Source organism: Oryzias latipes, chromosome 15, assembly GCF_053564925.1.
Source record: "Oryzias latipes strain Hd-rR chromosome 15, Olatipes_Hd-rR_3.1".
In the NCBI taxonomy this organism is placed as follows: Eukaryota; Metazoa; Chordata; class Actinopteri; order Beloniformes; family Adrianichthyidae; genus Oryzias; species Oryzias latipes.
Window position 1 is genome coordinate 17,472,823 of NC_136251.1, and position 12,255 is coordinate 17,485,077.

The window sequence follows — 12,255 nt, forward strand, 5'->3', positions numbered from 1 at the left end:
ACCCTTGCATTGACGTTTTCTTCCTACCATGACAAAGGTGGATAAAGGTGGAAAGATTTCATGTAATCCATGGACACCAGTGAGGTTCACAAATCAGTGAAGAAAAAAGGTTCAGCGCACGGTCTAGATGACCCAACTCCCAATGGTAAAGTGCCTAGGATAGCACAAATGTTACTGTATGATTCCTCTGTGTTCCAGTTATCTGTCCTTGAAGAAAACAAGTGGTGTATTTTGCTCTGTTGGCAGCCCACCTGTCTTTTTTGCCCCGGGCAAAGCATCCTAGCCATGAGTGTTTTAGTCATGTAAACCCTGTTGGGTGATTCATTGAATTGATTTTGACTTTCATATTTTGATCTATTGTTAAAGCATTCCCAATAGTCTTTAAATTATGATTATGCCTCTTTTAGCTAAAATCTGTGACGTTTTCTAGGACATAGTTTCTGCAGAGGGATAGGAGTTTAGTAGAAATTGCCCTCTGAGTTCTGGGCCGAACTGTTGATGAGGAATAAGCTCAGCCACTTCCCATCATTCATCTATTTACACTCTCTCCCGCTATCTTACAGCCCCTCACAACCCCAACCTAACATTAGCAGTGCAACAGAAATGGTGAGCAGTATTGGAGCTATCCAGCTGTAAAGTTTTAAAACCACATACCTGTTCAGATGAGGAAAAGAAAGACATATATCGGAATAGCAGAGCAGGGAGCTTGTGGCACTTTTTTTGTCTGCTCCTCATTCACAGCATTTACAATAAAGAAATACTCAGAAATGTCATTTTAAGCGTAATTTTCTTTATATATGTCCTACAACATGAGAAAATGCCACAAGAACATCCTACAAAATCCCAAACCATCATTTTCAGTTGTCAACTAACAGAATTAGAATAATTCAAGCTGTTTTTGAAACGAAAAGCCTGAAAAGGGCTGTGTGACGTTGATGACTAATTTACCTTAGAATCAAAAAGCAAACAGAATTAGATTTTTTGCAGAATATTTACTGCCAAACTGTTAAAAATAGGCAGCAATCATTTCTACAAAGTAACAAAGTGACCATTGTGACACATTTGAAACATAAAAGATATAATTTCGGGCACATACAAGTGTTTTTTGAAGAGTTTTTACATACGCCTTTTACAAATACTTTGGTGAACAAAATATTTAGCAAAAGTGAAAACATTGTTTCACTTGTCCAGACAGTCATTATTTGTACTGTACAGCTGTACAAATTTTAATAGGCTTGTTTGCCTTTAATAAATTCCCCCCATATTCGAAAATGTCTTCAATTTTTTAAAAAGTGAATAAGCTCAAGTTTATAGCTCTCATATCTTACCCTAACTCAGTTAAAAATTGAAACATTTCTGACGGCATTGTTTTTAAAATCACAGTTGAAGTGATAAAAGATAACCACAGATCCAACTTTATCTGACCCAATTTCTTCTGTTTTTCTAAAATATATGCATGCAGGCTGACTCTAAAAATGATTGAGAACGCGTGTACCTGTTTGTGAGAAAGCATTTTAAACAAAACGGTTTTCAAAACCTCTCAAAAAGAAGGGTGCATTTTTAGGAATTAAACAGCGATAAACATAATTTTGCTTCATACAGGTTACACGTTTAATTGGTCAGGGGTTCACCTTGCAACCAGATGATTTTTTTAAAACGTGAAAACATTACTCTAGAAAAACCTTAATACCTTAATATAATTTAATTGCTTTGGTAAAAAAGAATAACATTTTTATTCTTGAAACTATCAAACAGCCTAAGGTTAAACTTGGGAGATAATAAAAGTAAAGTAAAGCAAAACATTTAAAATACAGTTTTTTGAACAATATTGGAATTCTATTGGAGAATGATTGCAAGTTTTTGAAATGCCTGTGTTAGCTAAAGTTGACTATTTTGGCAAGTTTAGGCGGCAAGTGGCTCAAGTGGTAGCAGGTCCTCCAGTAACCAAAGGGTTGGTGGTTCAATCCCCGCTCTCCCCAGCCATCTGTCATCTCCTGAGCACGGCTCATCTGCAGCTCACCACTCCCCCCAGGGGCTGGGTCAAACTGCAGAGAAGAATTTCCCCATTGTGGGATAAATAAAGTATCAATTATTTATTATTAAGTCAATACATTGAAAAAAAAAATTAAATGTCAGGATGTGAGACACTAAATTGTGCAAGAAATTGGTTTTATTAAACAGTCTAAATAAAAATGTGGGTTAACCCTTGTGCTATCCTAGGCACTTTAACGTTGGGAGTTGGGTCATCTAGACCCACTGGACAGTGCGCTCTTCAATGATTTATGATCCTCACTGGTGTCCATGGATTACATGAAATCTTTCCACCTTTATCTACCTTTGTCATGGTAGGAATAACACGTCAATGTAAGGGTGGGGTCATCTAAGATTGTACAAGGGTTAAACAATCATTAATGAAGATGTTAGTCTCATTTGGAGGAAGACTCCAAAATGGAGATGAAAGGGAGCCATTATAGACAGTTGATTTGAAAAAAAAAGTAAACAGGCCATGGAAAACACATTAGAAGCAAATTAGACTTTTGTTTGGGGTATCTAAGATAGGACAATGGTTAAACAAACACACTGATTAAACCACTGTCATGTTTTATCTCATATAGACACTCACTGCAGGAAACTTGAGGCAGCATTTCTGTCAATGTTTGTCTCTCTCTTTGAGGTTTATTTGGTGTGTAAAGGACTTGAAGCACAAACAAGCTGCTGAAAGGATTCGAACCCAACATGACAACACTTGCATGAAATGAGTGTGTGAGTGTAGGGCTGCGTCTGTCACTGCTGTGTAACCCTTGTGCTATCCTAGGCACTTTAACGTTGGGAGTTGGGTCATCTAGACCCACTAGACAGTGCTCTGGACCTTTTTTCTTCAATGATTTGTGAACCTCACTGGTGTCCATGGATGACATGAAATCTTTCCACCTTTATCCACCTTTGTCATGGTAGGAATAACACGTCAATGTAAGGGTGGGGTCATCTAAGATTGTACAAGGGTTAAACAATCATTAATGAAGATGTTAGTCTCATTTGGAGGAAGACTCCAAAATGGAGATGAAAGGGAGCCATTATAGACAGTTGATTTGAAAAAAAAAAGTAAACAGGCCATGGAAAACACATTAGAAGCAAATTAGACTTTTGTTTAACTTCAAGACTCAGCTCAATGAAAATCATGTTTTTGGTGTTTTTAATATGTTCTTGTGCTGTTTTTCTCGTGAAGGAGGACAAAAAAATACAGTTAATCTTAAAATTGCATTTATAAGTTTTTATTTATACATTGTTGTGAATCAAGAGCAGGCAACAAAATACCATTGAAAAAAGTTTGTAGCTGTGATATAATCGCCAGGCCAGAAGCTCCCTGCTCTGCTCCATTCTGATGCATCCACTTGTAGATGAATAGATCCATGTTCGTCCTCGTTTTCCTCGTCCAAGCTGACATCTGGCTCAAAACTGTACGGCTGGATAGCTCCAATACTGCTCACCATTTCTGTTGCACCTGTAATGCTGGGTTGGGTCATGAGGACCTGTAATCTAGCTAGAGACAGTGTAAACAGATGGATGATGGGAAGCAGGGACAGGTTTGCTCCACGTCAACAGTCCCGTCCTCATCTCATAGGCGAATTTCTAAGTAGCCACTGCCGCTCTGCAGAAACTATGTCCTAGAAAACAACTGGCTAAAAAGGGCATAATCATAAACAAAAGACCACTCGAAAGGCTTTTAGAGTAGATCAAACGATGATCGGAGTGGAACTCTACAGGACATTGGCCTTAAATGTCAAAAAAACACTTCCTGTGAACAATAAGGAAAGCAATTTGATAAAAATTGATAAGAGATTCAAACCCTTTGTACCAGATTTGAAAAAGTAACAATTTTAGAACCCAGTTTGTGGTGAAAGCAGCTAATCTAATACAAAATTTTAAATACAGTAAACACATTTCATCAACAAGTTCAAAGCAATTTCTGTTTTGTTAAAGGAAAACTAGACTCATTTCATCTTGTTATAAATTGTAAAGAAACACATTGTTTTGGGTTTCTGTACTGATTAATATTGGTTATATTTTTCATCTATTTTTTTAATTTAAGGATAAAACAAGGAGCTGTCCTTGATGTGCTTCGACTGCAGGAGTACAACTGGTGGTTGCTCCATCTTTTAACTTCACATTTGTCCTATTTAAAAAAATCTTATCTATCCACATGGATGACAAAAAGAGTTTGATTTTCTACTGTTTAATGGATGTGATGGTAAAGAATTGAATCATGATTCATAATTTATTCTAAATGGTTTCAGGCTGATTTTGGTTTTACTGTTCACACTGGACAAGCAGGGAGGGACTTCTTGTTCTTTTTGTTATTCTACCATTTAGTAGCGCATGTCCACCACATTTGAAAGAGGCTTGGTACAAAATGTCAAAGGGGGGCTAATCTTGCTCCGGGCTTTTTTTTCACAGTTCTATTCTGATACAGTGGTCCCCATCTGCCTGAAGACAGCCACAATCATTCAAATTCCCAAAACTGCCAGTGGCCCTGACACCGATAGTGAGGAAATTTTTTGAAAAACTCGTCATGACCCTCATCACAGAATCCATTGATGTCACCAAGGACCTGCACCAATATGCAGGTCAAACAGATACACAGAGGACGCCATCTCCTCTGTGGTCCACACAACCCTCACCTAGAGAATAAGAATTCCTATGTTCGCCTGCTCTTCATGGACTTCACATCAACCTTCAACACAATCATCCCCCAGACCCTCATCCAAAAACTGCACACACTCAGACTGAGCTCCACTCAATGCAACTGGGTCTTGGACTTCCTGACAGACAGACCACAGTCTGTGAAGATCTGTGACATCTCCTTCTCCCTGATCACCTTCAGCATGGACTCCCCCCAGGGCTGTGTGCTAAGCCCCCTCCTGCTCACCCTGCTCACGCACGACTGCACAGCGAGTCACCCCAGCTGTCTGATCGTGAAGTTGGCGGATGAAACAGCTGTGGTTGGACGCATCACCAACAACAATGAGTCCGACTACAGACAGGAGGTGGAACATCTGGAGGGCTGGTGCAAAGACAACAACCTCTGCATCAACATGAAGAAAACCAAAGAGCTGATCGTGGACTTCAGGAAGGACAGACACCCCCCTCCTCCCCTTCACATCGGAGGGGCCGCGGTGGAAGTGGTTTCTAGCTTCAGGTCTCTGGGCGTGCACATCTCCAACGACCTTACCTGGAGCACCAACACTTCCTGCCTGGTCAAAAAGGCACATCAGCGCCTCTATTTTCTGAGGAGGCTCAGGCGTGGTTGGATGGGGATCACAGTCCTGACCTCCTTCTACAGGTGTGTAGTGGAGAGCGTACTGTCCTTCTGCATCACATTGTGGCACAGCAGTTGTGTGGCAGAGAGAAAAGCTCTTCAACGAGTGACTAAAGCTGCGCAGAGGACTGTGGGTTGCAGCCTGCAGACCACCACTGACATCTACAAAATCAGATGCAGGAAACGAGCCTTCCGCATCCTGAAAGACCCCACTCACCCTTCACACCCTCTGTTCTCCCTGCTCCCCTCAGGGCAGGAGGCTGTGGAGCATACAGAGCAGGACCACAAGACTGATGAACAGTTTCTTCCCAGAATCGGTAAGACTGGGGAACTCTGGAAGATCATTGTAACACCCCCCACCTCACGGACAACTCGAAAAAGCAATGCTATGTGATAAACTCTCTTCTGTGCTTAATTTCGAGCAATAATCATAGGACTGTGCAATAATAATGGGAACTGTGCAATACTGTGATATATTCTCTTCTGTGTAATACTCAATTGGAGTCATTATATATCATTGATATGTCTCTTACTTCTTGCCTTAATCTCACTGTAAACGGCTGGCCCGGGAACACAGATACAAATTTCATTTTATCCATGTGAGGAAAGGACAATAAAGAATCCTTAATCCTGAATATAAGAAAGACTAAGTGTAGAATAGAATAGATTATACCATGGTCTGGGTTAATGCTCGATTTTGATTGACTGCTGGGTGTGGATTAAACAGTGATCTACCACAGTGATATACCACGCCTAAAAAAGAAGTTCCTGTCACATAGCTTAAATGATCTATATCACTGTGCTGGCTTCTGTAAAACAAACTTTTGCTTTATCATCTGGACAAAAACAAGAGGTAAGAGGTGAACTTTCTCACTGAACTGATGCTTTATTTGACCCAAAGTGACGATCAGCATATGTATCGCTTTCCTGTGCCGCTGCAGTTGAGGTCGGTGACATTACAAAGTGCAGCACCACGTAAAAAATAGTCCGCCTTTTGTAAAAAGAGTTATCTAAACTGAACAAACAGTTCTCTATCTGCTGTCGTGTGGGTGTTGGGGGGTTCTGGCTGCTGCTGCTGCTGCTGCTTGGTGTAGGGATGACTGGGCACTCTCCCTCCTTCTTTTTACATTCCATCATCCATTTTTAGAAGAACATAAACACTCACTTGAGTACAGGTGTTAGCTCACCTTTGCACTAATATTTGCGTGATTCAAAGAAATATTTCACACTAGTTGGTTTGAAGGCGTAAGTATGCGTGTGTGAACATTATTGGTGTTGTGTACATGTTGACATGTGAACATTTATGGAGCCAACAGGTATGTCTTTAACATTTGAGTTTGTGTGTGGACAGGCCCCGCCCTTATAGACTTGTATAACATCTGAACCTCACCGTAATCAGTATAACCATCCAGAAACTTGTCGCTTTATGCTGCTTCATGGTTTTACCCCCCCCCTGTCTATAATCACCCTCCTATCCCCCCCTCTCTAATATCCCTCTCTCTTTCTTCCTCCTTTCCTTTTCCGTCCGGTCCAACACAAAAGATTTTCAAATATGATTCAAATGAATAAAGTTTAGCCTCGATTACAAAAGGGGTTTATTCAGACATACCTCTGGTTTGTCTGAAGATTCATGACTCCTGTTGTTAAAGTAAAATATGTCCAACACAAGAGGCCTTCAGCTCTCATCTGTTTGCCCAGGTGTTGGAGAAGACAAGTTAAAAAATAAAATAAACGGAACAAACAACAAGAATAAAGTATGAAAAACTGACTGAAAATGTATTTATTTTTTGTAACCATGGTATAAGCGGGTTAATGGCCTTCTAAGTGTGCATTTTTAGAAATTAATGCACTTTGTGGAGGTTGCTTCAACGTCAACTGTTTTAAAAACATGTTTCAAAAACATCTTAAAAGAAAGTAAGATGAAAATACAATTAAAGGATAAAAAGCAACTCCACCGTTATTCCTGCCGGTGCCGAGTTTGCAGTTAAAAGTTATGCGGATGGTAGGCTGGCCATTTCCGTCATGCGGAGCCACTACCCCATGACAGATGGATGCCAACTACAGTAATATAGAGAAAAAAATTGCTTGATTCGCAAAAACATGCCCATAGTCCAATGTAGAGTAATACAAAATATATATATATACATCTTAATCAAAAGACATCAAATGCACATAGTTGACAGTATCACAATTCATAAAAGAACACAGAGCCACGCCAGAGACAGCTTCGAGTCGCACACCTGTTGAAACGCTCTCGTCTGAAGTAGTTGCATTTGGTCATCATACATTAGGTCATTGGCAGGGTACAATTCAAAATGGTTCATTTCTCCTTTTTGATCAATTTTTTTCAAACGGTTGGCACTTTTGTGATATAAAGAGGATATCATCCATTTGTTACTACCAAATCTGAGTCCTTGATTGGTCAAACTTCAACCTGGTTTAAGTCGAAGTGCGCATCCAATGGCCTTGCGTTATGTATGTGAAGCCAGAATACAGTCGTAGAATTTCGTGTAGCTATGCGTGAACAAAAAGAGTTTTGAACGCGGAACCCCGAAGTGCACATCTTTGTGTTCCTATATTTAAAGAAAGCACTTTGATTCTATATTTCTAACCAATTTTTTTTCATCAAGTCTTTGGCAGGCCATCACATTAAAGTTCTTAGTTGATTTTTTGTAACTAAACCACCATGATATAGGTAAATCCTTCCAAAAACAAAAGGGTAATTATCATAACGGTAAATTTACTCTGAATGTGCTTAAAATGGTCAAATCTTTCTCTGCTGCCAGATAATATAGAGACTAGTTAAAACTTGGAGAGCTTAAAGGAAACTATCCATAATTAAAATGATATTCGTTAAATGACTAAATGGAAGTGATCTATGTCCATCAGTACGTTTGTTCAGTAGCATACCATGATCTGATTGGCACTCTTAAAGAGTTTATAGGTCTTGTACTGTGTATAATAGGGTCTGTTGGAGATAGTAATCTGTAATTACCCAAAACTTCTCTGAGGGCAGCTTTATGATGCCATAAAGCGCTGCTAGGTTTCGATGTTCCACTGACTCCAGCAGGGATTTGCCTGTTAAGCAAATAAACTGTGAGCAACAGAGAAACCCAGAGGTCAACACTGTGAAAAGGAAACACTTTACTGTTCTAGACCCAAACCAGTAAAGCACAATGCCCTTCTCCTGTTGTTTTCTCTGGTCTTCTCAGCAGAAGATGTAGCTGATACATTGGTTTTTGGCCAGTTTTAAATGAGGAATATAGTAACTCATTAATGCATTAAATTGCAGCTGTTTTTATGATCATGAAATCTTACTCCCCAGGTCAGCCCCCTGAGTCTAATTTTTTAAATCTCATTTAAACGAATAGGAATTATTTAAAAGATGTTTTAATTAGTAACAATCTCCACCAGTTCTGACAGAATGTATTAGTAAGTCAGTTTTACATACTGACAAGGCAAACATTGTACAGTATGCGAATGGTATAAACGGCACCAACTTTTGAAGGTAGCCTTCACATGCGTATGCATGCATATTTTTTTCTTTAAATATGATTCTTTATGTTTTTAATCTTTGCATTACGTATTGTGATGAATGCATTCTACGACGCACTGGAATCCGTCGACCGGCTTCAGCACGTCAAATCGTTTCCTTTCTTTTAAAGTAAAATTTACAAAGATTTATTTATGTTTCTAATCTTTGCACTGTTATTTATTATGATTTTAATGCATTTTCATGTTTTGTGAAGCACTTTAAATTACTTTCTGTATGAATTGTGCTATACAAATAAACTTGCCTTGCTTTGGCTTCCTTCCGAGGCTTCCAATACTTCTCAAGTTGACATCATTTTAAGGCTACACTTTTGCTCTCGCCCTTTTTAAATCACATAAACACTGTAAAGAAAAAGAATACATAGAACAAATCAGAAACACAAATGGCTAAAAGCTTGAAAGCTGCCATATAGGTAAAAATGGTGACATGAGAAGGTGTGAGAGTATGTTGGATTATTTTACAATTGCTAGAGGGACTATCAAAATAAGTCAAAACCTTTTTAGGCAATAACCCCCCATCCCAATAAATGGGCATCTTTTGGATTTTATGGTTAGCCTTAATATAATTGATTTGCTCCTGAGTGCAGAGCATGAAAGTCAATCAGACTAAATTATTACAACAATCTTTTCAGCCTTGTTCTCCAATTCAATCCAACTTGGTTGACTTTTGTGGAGTGCAAACAAGGAAAAATCCAATGTCATTAAAAACAAAATCTATGAGTTATTGCCTGACAAGAACTAGGGAAGTAAAAAAAAAAAAGGTACCAATTAAAGTTTGGAGTTCTTTAGGGGGGAGCATATGCGATTTTCCAAATCACCCGCTTTAAGCAAAAGAAAAAACATGAGTTTAACAGAAACAACAAAAGTGTATACAGACCTATTCATGCACACACTTTCCCACACTCCCAGGGATTGACTAGTATTGATTCCATGTAAATGCTACTGATTGTCTCACACTTGGGTCTCTTGTATTGATTTTTTGTGTATGTGTGTGTGTGTGTGTCACTGTTTTGTGAATCAGATCCTGTTGTTGCTTTGTCAAGAGCTGAGGCTGAAGTGGAGCTCAGTGGGGCCTCGTGTCCCCTGATAAAACAAAAACAAATGTTTGTATCACACAAAAAAACCGATACAAATGTAAAACAGCATTTACATTTGAATTATATTATCTATTATCCATAAGTAGAACACAGTTTTTACTTAACCCCATTGGAAAATTGAAGTGGCATGTTGTGGCTTCCAAACATTGTAAGTCCAGACTTTAAAAACCTTAAAAACTTTTAGCTCCTCCCACCAGGACCATCATGTCAGAAACTCATAACGTTTGTTCCTTTAATTTAATGTCCTCTCATGGATTCGGCATTGTCACCATTTTGGTTCCAAACTGCTAAATCACAAACTTTGACCTTCCCTAAGTCAAGTGAAGCCTGCAGTTCTTAAGATGCTGTTGTGCTATTCTTTACAACCTCCACAATGAGTCAGTGTTTTCCTCTTGGAGTCATGTTGGTATGGAGGTCCTATCTAGGACAGTTTCTCACAGTTTCAAGCATACAAATTTATGAATGCTTCTTATCCATGTTTAGTGCTGTCCAAAAACGTAAAAATATAACCCTTTTATAGGCTCATAAGTAAGTAAGCAAGTAATTTTTATTTATATAGCGCCTTTCACAGATAAAATCACAAAGCGCTGAACAATAAACAATATACAATCCAGTAAAAGCAGAAAAACAATCAATTAGATATAATGTAAAGCAAAACTAAATTGATGAAAAATAAGCATAGAATAAAAGTAACAATAAAACTAGTCAGCTAAAAGCATTTTTGAATACGTTGACATTCGTGTGTCGGCCACACGAAGGGACAGAGGGAGGGCATTCCAGAGTCTGGGGGCTATTCCCTGGAATGACCGGTCACCTCTGGTTTTATACTTGGTCTTAAAAATCTTTAAAAGATTTTGATCTGAGGATCGGAGGGCACGGCTGGAAGCGTAGGGACAGAGGAAGTCTAATAAGTATTTTGGGGTCTGTCCATTTAAAGCTCTATACATGTAGTGACCTTGTTATGAAGTTGAAAATGGCAGCATTAATGGTTATTTTGTTTTATATTGACATAAAACACCTTTTTATCTGATTAAGTTTTTTCAAGTGACAAGTTTTCTCTTAAAAAGAAGCTGCTATGCTTATTACACTCTTGTTACACATTTTGCAGCTGTTATATTTTCTTCTTCTTTATAAAGTCATTACATTGCCAATACATTGTGTTACTGTAATATCAAAATACTGATTACATCTTTTTGACACCTAAGAAATAAGAATAACTTTTTTTCTAACATAAGACGTTGATACGAAAAAAGCTTAACTTTTTGTATGTTAAAGCCCCACTTCAATCATATTTTGATCAATTCCAAGTCTTCTGTTGATTAGACCTATGCCATTTTTAGCCCAAATCAAAAAAGCCTTTGTAGTTATCTAGGACATACTTTCTGCAGAGCTGCAGTAGTTCGTATTAAATTTGTTTCTGAGTTGTGGGTGGGACTGTTGGCACAGAGCAACCCCCCTTCCTCTCCCCTATTTACGCGGTATTGCACTAGCACACAGCCCCTCACACCCCAAACCTATGATGGCGAGCAATACTGGAGCTATCCAGCCGTACAGTTTTGAGCCGGAGATCAGGGATTAGGGAGCTTGTGGCCCGTCCACCGTATTTTCTATGTCACATATAAGCTCTTTTTCAAACTGCATTTTTTCATTTTGTACTGATTCACAACAATCTGAGTAAAGAAATACTCAGAAATGCAATCTTGAGCTTCATTTTCTTTATATATGTTCTCCGTCATCAGAAAAATGCCACAAGAACATGTTAAAAACACCAAAAACACAATTTTCACCGAAGTGGAATTACTCAGAAGTGGCATTTTACATTTCTGTCTTCTGACATTTATTTGTGTCTATGCTCTCTTCCAACACTGACACAAAAGCAGCTGATCTACTGTTGAGCTATGAGCCATGATTTCAAATGAGATGTTGAGACAAAATGAAAATCGTGTTCACAACATTTGCGAACCAAAGATGCTCATCAGGGCTTCAGAAACTCAGATATGGCTGTAGTTAGGTTTCAGAGATGATTCATAAAGCAGTGTGATATTGTACTCCACTTTCAGGTCAGCAGTCTTGTTTTAAGTCTAAGTGTCAGTTTCACCTAAATTGTCAATATGTGAAAATAAACAGAATTGTGAGTGTTAACATTGGGGTAAAGAAAATAGTTGATGGGGGATTTATTTTGAGATTTATTTTTCTAAACAAATTAATGGCTGGTTTGTGTTTGTTCACTCATCTGAGATTTATGGCAACTACTGAACTGCTTTGGGAGGTGAGGTTGCGCACCAGAAC

At 38.6% G+C, this 12,255-nt stretch overlaps 1 protein-coding gene across 5 annotated transcripts in view; it reads right to left on the reverse strand.

Annotated features, from left to right (window-relative positions):
- Positions 1–12,255, reverse strand: part of LOC105355772 (uncharacterized) — a 155,137-nt gene that overhangs the window by 16,323 nt on the left and 126,559 nt on the right. For 3 of the 5 annotated variants that reach the window (XM_078932432.1, XM_078932433.1, XM_078932435.1), the window contains 2 exons: positions 9,115–9,952; positions 774–2,045 (listed from right to left, as the gene is read on the reverse strand). The gene's annotated coding sequence lies outside the window, so the exon portion shown is untranslated. Of the gene's footprint in view, positions 1–773; positions 2,046–8,312; positions 8,396–9,114; positions 9,953–12,255 lie in introns of those variants that run through there. The other 2 variants (XM_078932436.1, XM_078932437.1) reach the window with 2 other exon arrangements.